This window comes from Anolis carolinensis, chromosome 2, assembly GCF_035594765.1.
Source record: "Anolis carolinensis isolate JA03-04 chromosome 2, rAnoCar3.1.pri, whole genome shotgun sequence".
NCBI classification, from domain to species: domain Eukaryota; kingdom Metazoa; phylum Chordata; class Lepidosauria; order Squamata; family Dactyloidae; genus Anolis; species Anolis carolinensis.
The window spans coordinates 288869356-288882937 of record NC_085842.1 but is presented as its reverse complement, the minus strand read 5'-3'; the positions used below and the strand labels follow the sequence as shown (position 1 = coordinate 288882937).

General features: G+C 40.8%; 1 non-coding gene across 1 annotated transcript; it reads left to right on the top strand.

Annotated features, from left to right (window-relative positions):
• Positions 1-13330: 13330 nt before the first annotated feature.
• Positions 13331-13462, top strand: LOC134297281 (small nucleolar RNA SNORA47). Its single transcript, XR_010004009.1, has one exon. It is a non-coding gene; the product is annotated as a small nucleolar RNA SNORA47 (small nucleolar RNA).
• Positions 13463-13582: the final 120 nt, after the last annotated feature.

Genomic DNA, 13582 nt, shown 5'->3' with positions numbered 1-13582 from the left:
CCTCCAGGAAATAATGCCCGGCTGCCCACTGGAAGGAAGGATATTAGAGGCAAAAATGAAGTACTTTGGCCACATCATGAGAAGACAGGAAAGCTTGGAGAAGATCATGATGCTGGGAAAAATGGAAAGAAAAAGGAAGAGGGGCCGACCAAGGGCAAGATGGATGGATGGTATCCTTGTAGTGATTGGCTTGACCTTGAAGGAGCTGCGGGTGGCAACCCACCAACAGGGAGCTCTAACTTAGCTGGTCCATGAGATCATGAGGAATCGGAAGCGACTGAACGAATAAACAGCAACGACAACATCTGAAGAGAGTCACACCTTCTCCATTCCTGGAGTGCAGTCTACTGATGAGATTGTTGTTAGAATTTTATTTTATTTTTGCAACAGACTGGAACTTGTGTTGTCGAAGGCTTTCATAGGGTTGTTGTGTGTTTTCTGGGCTGTATGGCCATGTTCCAGAAGCATCAGGAGATAATGCTTCTGGAACATGGCCATACAGCCCGGAAAACACACAACAAGACCATATCCAAAAGTTGCTTTAGGTAATGAATGGTGTTTGCTTATTAGATGATTGATCCCATAAGTGCTTTTGTGGGCAGAACTGAAGATTGACCCAGGCAGAGGGTTGTCATTTTAACTTATTTCAGTTTCAGACAATTTGCGTCATGCCTAAAAACATACGTAAGCATGTGAAAAGTTTCTATGGTATTAGCAGCTCATTGCTCAGATATTAATCACTTATTGTTAAACTATAATATTTGTATCCTGCTGTTGTAGCCATGCATGAAAGAAATGGTACCGGGTTCAAGGGAGGGCAGCAGCCATCAATAAAAGCTGTATGCGTAAGTCATTAATATTTATAAAGCCCAGATTCACCCCACAGAGAGGCGAGTGAGTGCCAAGCAAACAAGAAGGAATTGCTGTCAACACATCTGTAACTGAAATGTACATAGGTAAGGTAAGAATAATTCAATAAATTATTACACAACAACAAAGAAAAGTCAACAGATCAAAACTGAACACATTCTATGGTAGTACTGTAAATCTTTCCACATCTATAATTCTGAGAGACTGACACACAGCTCAATCTCTGTCTGTAATTTGGGGAAATTGCTTCAAAAGACTACCTTTTATATCCTTTGGACATTTAGCAGTGATCTTATTGTTCCCCATGGCCTTCAAAAAGCATCAATTTATTTGATGAATTGCATGAATATTTGAGGGCTGTATTTGGATCCTTTTGTAGCTCTTTGTAGTATATTTTGGTTGTCAAAAAGGTTGGGATGTTGGCAAGCCAGCCAGTATTTCCTTCATGGATTTTGGCAGATGGAAAGAGTATTTTTCACTATGAAAGTGTTATAGTTGATACAAATTATATAATGCAGTCATTTAAACATTAAATATGATTTAAAGATACGTAAGACTAACATTTAATTTAAATTCCTCACCTTTCAAAGGTATCACCATACATATTGTTTGACATTTTCTCTCTTCTCTATCTTTAGTATTTTTAGCTGTATATACTTCATGCTCTGTCTTTCTCTCACAATCATTAGACTTAAATCCCAATGGCAAATTGTGGGCTTCCCTTTTGGGAGGATGGTGAATCTCATCCATACCATGGACAGCTCCCAAATAGAGCTGTTTAAGGTGCTGAAACTATTTTCAGCAGCTTGGGAACTCATTTAAAGTCCAGATTAAAACCTGAACTAGATTCACATTGACTTGGATCTATCAGTTTCCACTGTAGGTGGAAAACTAATGAAGGTTTGGGAGTGTATTTTCTATACAATTTTATATGTTAAACAAAGGTCCTGGGGTCAGCTACATCCTCAAAGAGCACTTCAACTGGAACCTGGGGGAAGATGTTTCTAAAAGTGTGTCTACACTTGGTATAGTGGTTTGAGCTTTGGATTATTACTCTAGAGACCAGGATTCAGCCATAAAACTCACTGGGTGACCTTGGGCAAGTCACACTCTCTCGAAGGAAGGTAATGGCAAACCTCCTCTGAATAAATCAAGAAAACTCTGCAAAAGGTTCACCTTAGGGTCATCATAGCTCTGAAATGATGTGAAGGCACACAACAACAACAAAAACAACCTATACAATGCACAGTAACAGCTTGACCCATTTTAATTGTCATGGCTCTATCTTGTTAAAGTGTGGAATTTATGGTTTTTGAGTCCTTCAAGAATTCTCTAATTCACCTACACTGTAAAATTCTCTAGTAGAGAATTTTAAACTGTTCTCGAAACTACACATCTCTCAGATCTTTGGGGTACAGCCATGACAATTACAGTGTGATGAAACTGCTCTAATTGTGCAATGTGGATGACCCCTAAACTCTAATATCTTTGACTGAACTTACAAGGAATGTTACTGGAACCCTCGATCATGTCACCACAAAGGCTCTTGAAACTACCTCCAGGAAGGAGGAGATCAACAAAGCTTCTGAAGCCAGAAAAAAATCAAGTGGAAGCTGATAAGAAACAATACTTGGCTATGAAGCAATGCAGGCGGTTAGTCAGAAGGCTCTGTAAACTAAAGATGAGGTCATTTGAGGAGTGCCAGTTAGTGACAGAAAGGCTTGGCAGCAGATTTAAATGGAAATGGGTCAACAAGCAACAGCCATGTATGACTCCCATAAAAAACAAAACAAGAGCCAAGTCAAGTACTACTAGTTCCAGAGTTTGCAAATAGTAGCCTCTCTCTGTCCCATTAAGCAGCCTCCGGTTTACAAACATTAGACTTAAAAATAAGAACAGGGGTGAGACAACAGGAAGTGAGAGAAATCTACCCCTCGGAAAGAAAATTCACTGCTGAAAGAGTTATCATGGGCAAAAGATGTCTCCACTGAACCTTTCTCACCAATCCTTGTTTCCATAACAAGCCATTTTTTTTTCCAAAATCCAATTATCACAGGGACAGAAAGTGAGCTAAAATCTTCGGAACAGGGGCACAGACAACAAAACAAACACCACAGGGGTCTTAACCCTTCCCAATGTTATCCAAAGAGTATATAGAGTATGTAAATCCAAAGAGGTACATTCTTTCAGTGTACCCTGTTTCCCCTAAAATAAGATATCTCCAGAAAATAAGACCTAGTAGAGGTTTTGCTGAATTGCTAAATATAAGGCCTCCCCCAAAAGTAAGACCTAGCAAAGTTTTTGTTTGGAAGCATGCCCGCCAAACAGAACAGCAGAGCATGCAGGATCGGTAAATGTATGTACCATAAAGTGTTGTACATGGAAATATTGGTAGTAACAAGAAATTCTTGATAGGATTCACAGTTTATCTGGTTATGCTGGTTTACGATGACAACTACTGTACAGTATATAATAAATGTTCATTTTTTTTGTTCACCAATAAATGTGAATTCTTCTTCATGGAAAAATAAGACATCCCCTGAAAATAAGACCTAGACCATCTTTGGGAGTAAAAATTAATATAAGACACTGTCTTATTTTTGGGGAAACATGGTAACTCCAGCCATATATATGGCATGGAAGTTTGCTTCCAGGAGAGGCAGGAGAAATATACACACATAAACACACATAGACTTTCGCATGATTTTGTCGAAGTCTTTTGGATCCTAGCTCAAGCAGCTTAATGTAGAGTTTAGGCAAAGAAAAATCAACCTTTGTGTATACATGTTTGGGAATTAATTTGGAATTTAAAACTTTTGTATTACTACCTTGTTGTTTTCTTTGTTGTTGCTGACACTCATATCACCTGCTTCTCTTCTAGCCAAACAGTTTTCAAAGGACAGGTATAAAACAAAGAGGAGAGTGAAGCAAAGGAGCGACCTAAGCGCAGTATAATGGGGCAGCCATTATTTACAAAATAGAGCTAAGTATTTTTATGCATATGAATAACCAAAATGAAACACAGGCTGAAGAGCAATAGATGAAAAACCATAACTCACAGACATTGCCGTGGTAGTCTGAAAGATCAGTAGCACCTTTAAAACTAACAGAGAGAAAGAAATTGTAGCATACTGTAGTGTAGAATTATAGCCGTCTGACACAACTTTATCTGCCATGGCTGACTACTATAGAAGTCTAGGATTTGTAGTTTTGTGAGATATTTAGCTTTCTCGGTCAGAGAGCTCTGGTACAACAAGAAACTACAAATTCCAGCATTTGTATAGCATTCATGCATGGCGGCTAATGTCATGTCAAAATGTGATAATTCTGTCACATCATCTACTCAGAGCATGTTAGGAAGCAGATAAAGGGTATATTTACTCTGTAGAATTAATGTACATCGACACAGCTTTAACTGCAAAGGCTAAGTGCTATGGGACAATGGGAGTTGTAGTAGTTTTGTAAGGTCTCTAGCCTTTTCTGCCAAAGAGTACTGGTACCTCACCACACTACAACTCCCAGGATTCCATAGCATTGAGCCTTAGGAGTTAAATTAGTGTCAAACTGCATTAATTATACTGTGTAGATGTGCTTGTGTTGACAAAGGCTTATGCTACAATTCCTTTCTATTAGTCTCAAAAGCACTACAGTTGAGAAAGTAGTCAAGATAGTTTTAATGTATTTTTTATTTGCTTACTTGCTTCCTTGATCCCTCACCTTTCTTCTAGAATTGAGACCGGAATAGAGTTTTGATTCAAGAGCAAGGAAACACTTTTTACCTCCTGGATAGAAAAAGAAGCATTTGCTTAATCAGGTTCTCCTAAGATTGCAGCATTGGTGTCCTCTAGTGGTAGAAGTGTCACAATGAAAGCAATACAGTCACAATATTAATCAGAATCTGAAGCTGTGCTGTTCTGTGATACAAGTTAAAACTAAACTTGTCATCACTATATGCACAGGTTTTGCATTTATACTACTAGTCACACACACACACAGCATCCATTCTTTGGTATGTACCTTCTATGCATCTGATTAAGTAGACTCTGCACTGAAAGATTAATGCAGTTTGGTAAAGGTAAAGGTTTCCCCTAACGTTAAGTCCAGTCATGTCTGACTCTGAGGGTTGGTGCTCATCTCCATTTCTAAGCCGAAGAGCCGGCATTGTCCGTAGACACCTCCAAGGTCATGTGGCTGGCATGACTGCATGGAGCGCCGTTACCTTCCTGCCGGAGTAGACCTATTGATCTACTCACATTTGCATGTTTTCGAACTGCTAGGTTGGAAGAAGCTGGAGCTAACAGCGGCCGCTCCCGGGGTTTGAACCTGGGACCTTTCAGTCTGCAAGTTCAGCAGCTCAGTGCTTTAACACACTTCGCCATTGGGGCTCCTTTAATGCAGTTTGACATCACTTTAATTTACATGGTGTAATGCTAGAGAATCCTGGGATTTGTAGGTTGGTGAGGCTCCAGTACTTTGTGTCAGAGGATGCTTTGTAAAACTACAACTCCAAATATTGTATAGGCACACAACACGAATGATAGGTCCTTCAGAATGATTGAATGATAGATTCATACAGGGAGACACCTAGAGAGGGCATTTTAATCAATATGTGAATAACAATATATAACAAGATTTTTGTTCCTGGATAATACATGTCATTTCCTAATTGGTTCTATCATAAAAACATTGAAAAAGTTAATTAAACTGCAAAAACTTTGTTTTTGCGGGACATCCTGCAGCACATTTTGCTATAGTTTTTCAGTTAATATCTCATAGAAGCTCAACCAATTCAGCATAGTTTGTGGCAGCCACAAAAACAAAGTCTCTGGAATATTACAACTACTTTCAAAGTAAGTCCTGCACAATTAAACAGGAATAACACTTTCAAACCAGGAACACCACAATTGGAGATGTTGACAAGCTGGAATGTGTCCAGAAGAGGGCAACTAAAATGGTCAAGAGTCTGGAGAACAAGCCCTATGAGGAGCGGCTTAAACAGCTGGGCATGTTTAGCCTGCAGAATAGAAGGCTGAGAGGAGACATGATAGCCATGTATAAATATGTGAGGGAAAGTCATAGAGAGGAGGGCACAAGCTTGTTTTCCCTGGAGACTAGGATGCGGAACAATGGCTTCAAACTACAGGAAAGGAGATTCCACCTGAACATCAGGAAGAACTTCCTCACTGTGAGGGCTGTTCGGCAGTGGAACTCTCTGCCCCAGACCTTGGTGGAGGCTCCTTCTTTAGAGGCTTTTAAGCAGAGGCTGGATGGCCATCTATTGGGGGTGCTTTGAATGCGATTTCCTGCTTCTTAGCAGGGGATTGGACTGAATGGCCCATGAGGTCTCTTCCAACTCTATTATTCTATGATTCTAACAACGGGACCTCACCCCGCTCCCTGGATTCGAACCACCAACCTTTCAGTCAGCAAGTTCAGCAGCTCAGCGGTTTAACCCGCTGTGCCACCACTATATTGTATATTGTATTTTATATTTATATTGTTAATATTTTATACATTTATATTATATTTTATATGTATATATTTGAAATATTTTAGACATTTAGATATACAACATATAGAGAATATTGTGTAAATTTTTGTAATGAATATTTTGTAAACAAATATTTAGCCACAATTTCCCTGTGTAACGCAACTTTAGGGACACCTTGTAGTGTGATCTACATGTGATTTAGAAAGTTAAAAATTGGGTTTGCTCTTTTTTTTGCTGCTTAGGCTGCTTGAATTTAATTTGCCAAGGCAAGTATAGGCAATACTCTACATGCTTTCTATTCTTGCTGTTTTCTTCAGGATGACGTGGAGCAGTGCTCAGTGGGAGGGAAAGTGAAAATCAAGAGCGTGGAGAGACATGAAATTGCAAAGGAATTGGAAAACATGATCAGAGCAGCTAAATTAGAAAAAGGATCGCCTTTTTAAAAAATTCAATTTCATAGCAAGTTGTCTTTAGTTTCACAGAACGCACCCAAGTGCGGTGGAAAATAGGGAGTCTGAATCAATCTGGACGCAAGTACTACACAGTATGGAAGTTGCTGAAGTTGGACTAATGTATTTAATTACAAAACGCTGAGGAATCGGTGTGAATTCTTTCAACTGTTTGCCTGCATCAAGGATGGAAGAAAATTTCCAAAACAACAGGAAGTGTTTGGGGGAAAAGGGGAAATTCATTTGCACATCCTGTCCATGATACCAATGAAAAATCGGAGAATGGGCTCCACAATAGATTATCAATGAATTAATCTACAAAAACTAGTACTCTTGTCCCTTGTTGATACAGTTTGCTACAGGGAAGGAAGAAATGCAGTGAAATCCCTCCACAAACAATGTGAGCCTCTTATGCTGGATGTAGTAATGTGAAACTATATTATTCCAGAAAGCACACACTAGAGTCCCATCTACATTGCCATATACCCCAGTTTCAGAATGCAGATTTATTTATTTATTTACAGTTATTTATATTCCGTCCTTCTCGCCCTGAAGGGGACTCAGGGTGGATCATAATATATATGGCAAACATTCACTGCCATTAGACATACAACATAGACAGACACAGCTTCTGGCTTCATGGGGGTATGATCGATTGGGGCCACAGGGGAAGCTGCCGCTTCATTGTCTACTTGTGACATTGAGTCCTTGATGGACTACTTCTTCATTCCTTTCTGCATGCTGCTGGAAGATTTCATGTGTTGAACTGGATTATATGTAGACTCAGGCTGGATCTACACTGCCCAATATCCCAGGATGTTACACCCCTGGGCAACGAGAGCACTGAAAACCAACACAGAGGCCAATAACAATACAATATCTTTATTGAAGCATATAAAGCTTCAAAAGAAAATAAGCAGAAAAGTTGAACAAGCAATTGACCTTCCAGGAAAGATCAAAATTAGTCCAATAAGTGAAAGTCTTATGTCCAATATTAGAGTCCAAAGTCCAGAAACTGAAACACACTCAAACTCGGCTTGAGTATTGAGTGGGGGGAAAGGGCAAAGTGGCACAGATGAGTTGTCTGGAGTAAATGTCCAAAAGCAGGATTTCAGGGCAAAGCAAGAGCTGGATGTGCAGGAGCTGAAATGCAATCCAAACTTGGGCAAGAAGGTAGACCGGCGCCCGATCTACTCAGGAGTAAGCGCACCGTCAGGCCGCTTGGATTTCAGGAGCTAGAGATGATGATGCTTCTCAGTAAGAAGTAATGTTGACCCAGCGTAATATTTTTATTGTTCATAAGCTCCCCCAAACCAGGTGCCTGACTCCCTAATCCTTCCCAAGAGAACTAAGCTTGCCATAGTCACCGCGCCAGGTGCCTGACTCCCTAATTCTTCTCAAGAGAACTAAGCTTAGCCATAGTCACCTCACTCCGCTAATCTGGCGCTTCTCCTCAAGCTTTGTCTCTGCGATCTCTCTGTTTTCAAAAAAGCCCTGCGATCAAACACTAACCCGTCAGGAGAATCTGGGAGAGCCGGCACTGTTTCAAGGGCATCCTTAATTGGCGCTGGGTCAGCAATGTCAATAGAAGGCATCTGGAAAGGAGTTGAATCTTGCTGACGTGGAAGAAAACCAAAGTCTTCTTCATCCTGGTCAGCAATGGCCACAGGGTCAGGGGCCAAAGGTGCCTGAGGTATCACACAGGATCTGATCCCAGATTATCTGCTTTGAGCTGGATTATATGAGGCCCCTTCTACACTGCTATATAACATCCAGATTATCTGTTTTGAACTGGATTATGTGGCAGTGTAGACTCATATAATTCAGTTCAAATCAGATATATGGATTATCTGCTTTGATAATCGGGATTATATGGCAGTATAGAAGGGCTCTGAGGCTACACCACCAGATAAAGTGGGATAAGAAAATAATCTGGGATCAGATCCTGAAATATAGGGCAGTGTAGATTCAGCCTCATATAATCCAGTTCAATGCAATTCAATTTGCATTATGTGAGGCTGGGTCTACACTGCCATCTAACCCAGTTCAAAGTAGATCATCTGGATTTGAACTGCATTATATGGTCAGCGTAGACTCCTATAATGCAGTAAAGCTTCATTGAACTGCATTATATGAGTCTACACCATGCACGAGTAAACTTCGGCCTGTTAGGAATTGTGGGAGTTGAAATCCAAAACACCTGGACGGCCCAAGTTTGCTCATGCCTGGTCTACACTGACAAAATAATTTGGTTCAAGATGCATTATTTTGCAGTGTAGATCCAGCTGTGCTGCGATAGAAAAAAATTCCAGCTGCAACATCCGCAACTGAGCTGTACCACTGGAAGTAAAAACAAACAGTCTTTGTGACTTGAAATCTTTGACAAACAAGGGTCTATTGTCCTACTGATTCTTAGCTTCTCTGGGCAAGCAGAATAAATGCTCTTTTTCATTTTATTTATTTAAGCCTCAGTGTCTGATTCCTACTCCAAATTGAATCACTTTGGGCAGCTGCCATTGCAGAACTACGCCATAAGCACCACAGCATCAAATGATGTGAAAGCAGAACAAGGAAGGAGCTGATCTATGCTAGGCATGGACAAACCTTAGCCTTCCAGGTGTTCTGGACTTCAATTCCCACAATTCCCAACAGCCTCAGGGCGCTTCCTTTCCCCCTCAGCCGCTTAAGCTTTTATTTATTTATCATGTCAGAAGCGAACCGAGGGTACAAGTTGCAATGTATTTGAAAACACAAACAAAATTAAAAACTAGTACAGTAGAGTCCCACTTATCCAACACTCACTTATCCAACGTTCTGGATTATCCAACGCATTTTTGTAGTCAATGTTTTCAATACATCGTGATATTTTGGTGCTAAATTCGTAAATACAGTAATTACTACATAGCATTACTGCGTATTGAATTACTTTTTCTGTCAAATTTGTTGCATAACATGATGTTTTGGTGCTTAATTTGTAAAATCATAACCTAATTTGATGTTTAATAGGCTTTTCCTTAGTGCCTCCTTATTATCCAAAATATTTGCTTATCCAACATTCTGCCAGCCCGTTTATGTTGGATAAGTGAGACTCTACTGTATTAGTATTATGTCCTTTGATCAGTAGCTGGCCACTTGGAATGCTTCTGGTGTTGCTATAAGAAGGTGCTCCATTGTGCATGTGGCAGGATTCAGACCACATTGTAGTAAGTGGTCTGTGGTTTGCTTTTCTCCACACTCGCATGTCGTGGACTCCACTTTGTAGCCCCATTTCCTAAGACTGGCTCTGCATCTCGTGGTGCCAGAGCACAGTCTGTTCAGCGCCTTCCAAGTCGCCTGGTCTTGTGTGTGCCCAGGGGAGAGTCTCTCATTCGGTATCAGCCATGGCTTGATGTTCCAGGTTTTAGCCTGCCACTTTTGGACTCTTGCTTGCTGAGGTGTTCCTGTCAGTATCTCTGTAGATCTTAGAAAACTATTGATTTAAGGTGTTGGCATGCTGGCTGATACCCAAACTGGGGATGGGTCAGAGCTGTCAGGTGGTGCAAAACCGGCTAAACAGTGTAATTTTTCCAGGCGTGTGGGGTGTAGGCATCCTGTGATGATGCGGCATGTCTCATTAAGAGCCACATCCACTGTTTTAATGTGGTGAGATGTAGCCCATGCTGCACATGCCCAGTGTGGAACACATGCCCAGTGTGGGACTATATAGCTAACTAATGGAGAGAAAAGCACACTCTGTCCATGTTCAGAGACAATTTAGGTGCATATGCAGAGAAACAAATTAGTGCATTATGAAAAGTATGTAGGAGGGATTACAGATGAAACGCAGACATCCAAATGATCCTTACAGAGTATATGGCAGGCATGGGCAAATCTCAGCCCTCCAGGCGTTTTGGTCTTCAACTCCCACAACTCCCGCTTTTAGGTATTGTGGGAGTTGAAGTCCAAAACACCTGGAGGGCCGAAGTTTGCCCATGCCTGGTATATGGGATATTGCTATTGAAAAAAGGCTATAATTTTCGCACTGTTCCTTTAAGAAGGCTCTCATTTCCGCACTGTTCCTTTAAGAAGAAGCACGTGGCGCACTTCCTCTTTTGCAGCCGGCCAAGATGGCTCCCCATGCTTTGGAGCAAGGAAGTTGCTGGGCTTTTTGTAACTATCACCTGCAAACGCCGGATAAAACGAATCCTTCCAAAAACAAGCGCCGACGTGGATTTGGAAAAACCCGACCCGAAAAGAAGTCATTTGCGAGGAGAGCAAAGTATGTATGAGACACAGTCAAAGGGAGTACTAAGGGAGACAGGATGCATCTACACTGTAGAATTAAAGTAGTTTGACTCCGCTTTAAGTGCCACGGCTCCATGCTGTGGAATCATGGGAATCGCCAGCTCTTTTTTGCGGGGAGGGCTTAAGACCTTGAGGAACTACAACCTCCAAGATTTCATAGCCTTGAGCCAGGGCAGTTCAGGTGGTATCAAACCGCATTAAGTCTACAGTGTAGATGTAGATGCACCTTAAGAGCATCCTCTAAGGCCTGATTTATGCGTATATAAACTCGTTGACAGTTTTGGAGGTGATTTTGAACACTGCTTGAACAAAAAGAACTATTTTTCAAATATTTTCTTGTAGGAAGACTGATATCAGCCAAATCTCTCATGGTGGCTCAGTTTTCTGTATTGTAAACCTAAGCTTCTTTGTAAAAACCTCAGTTCTGTGACCTATTCATACTACCCAGTTACATTAGTTTTAATTAACATTTATATTGGGTTGCTGTAAGCTTTCCGGGCTGTATGGCCGTGTTCCAGGAACATTCTGTCCTGACGTTTCGCCCACATCTATGGCAGGCATCCTCAGAGGTTGTGAGGTCTCCTAACAAATGATCCCCCCCCAGGCAGGAAGCAGCCAGGCTTTGAAACCAAAGGGCTATTCAGTGCTAATCCAGGTGGCCAGTTGCAATATTCACACTTGCCTCAAACAGACAAGAGTTCCTTCTCCCACCCTGGACCTTCCACAGATATATAAACCCCACTTGCCTAGTTTCCAACAGACCTTACAACCTCTGAGGATGCCTGCCATAGATGTGGGCAAAATGTCAGGAGCGAATGCTTCTGGAACATGGCCATACAGCCCTAAAAACTCACAGCAACCCAGTGATTCCAGCTATGAAAGCCTTTGACAAATCATTTATATTCATATTTTTATCCAAGTTTTTATAGTTTTCTGTTGTTTGAAACATTAGATGCCATGTCCTATTACTGGTAGACAAGCAGGGATACAAATGAATTGTTACACTTTTACATGGTTTGCGTTTCTGGGTTATAAATGTCATTGCCTAATTGGTTCTATCATCAAAGCATGGGAAAAGTTTATTGAACTGCAAAAACTTTGTTTTTATGGAACATCTTGCAGCATATGTTGTTATAGTATTTCAATGAATAATTTGAGTCTCAACCAATTCAACATGGTTTGTGGCGGTCACAAAAACAAAGTTTTTGGAGCATAGCAACTACAGTAGAGTCTCACTTATCCAAGCCTCACTTATCCAAGTGTCTGGATTATCCAAGCCATTTTTGTAGTCAATGTTTTCAATATATCGTGATATTTTGGTGCTAAATTTGTAAATACAGTAATTACAACATAACATTACTGCGAATTGAACTACTTTTTCTGTCAAATTTGTTGTATAACATGATGTTTTAGTGCTTAATTTGTAAAATCATAACCTAATTTGATGTTTAATAGGCTTTTCCTTAATCCCTCCTTATTATCCAAGATATTCGCTTATCCAAGCTTCTGCCGGCCCATTTAGGTTGGATAAGTGAGACTCTACTGTACTTTCAAAGCACATACTGCATAATTAAACAGGAAATGACACTTTCAAACCAGGGACAGATTTTTTTTTTCAAAAACGTTGTTATGTAGTGTTATTTTTCCTGGTGAAATCCTGTGAAATTGTGGAATGTGTAGTTTGATGGGGCACTAAAGCTCCCTGGCAGAGAATTTCAGTTATAGCAAGCAACTTGGAGACACATGGCCACTGTCTGCCAGTTCCAGGATCTCAACTCATTCAACTACATGTCAGCAAAGTCAGCTTCAGGGTGAGAGACTTGTCAAGAAAGTGGGTCTTCATGGCTCAATAGGGATTCAAATTCAGGTATCCAGAGCCACATTCTAGTGCTCAAACCATTACACCTTGCTGGCTTGAAATCACAATTACATATATGCTAATACACTTAACAGAGAGCCAACGTGGTGCAGCACTTCAGGTATTGGGCTGGGACTCTAGGAGACCAGAGTTCGAATTCCTCCACAGCCATGGCAACCCCTTGGGTGACCTTGGACAAGGCCCACTCTCTCAGGCTCAGAGGAAGGCAAAGACAAAACCCATTCTGAACACATTCTGTGAGGAAAACCCTCGTAGGGTCACCTTAGGGTTGCCAAAGTCAGAATTGACTTGAAGGTACACAATGGCAAATACTGTATTGTTGTATGTGTTTCTACTCCAAACGTAGGTGTCACATTACGGAGGACTGAGAAAATAAGGCAGTTGCATGTACTGCATTTATTGGTTATCACCTCCAAAATCAAAATGGTGCAAACGCAAATCATGTTCCTTTGACCATATAGGAATATGGCTGCTGGTTGCATATACAGTATGCTTTTACAAACCTACAGGCTATTTAAGGAAGCAACTAAGAATTCATAGTTGTTTAGAGTTATTATTTTTTCAGGCACATGCTTCTGCGTATGAAGCAATGGGCTGTTTCTATTTCAA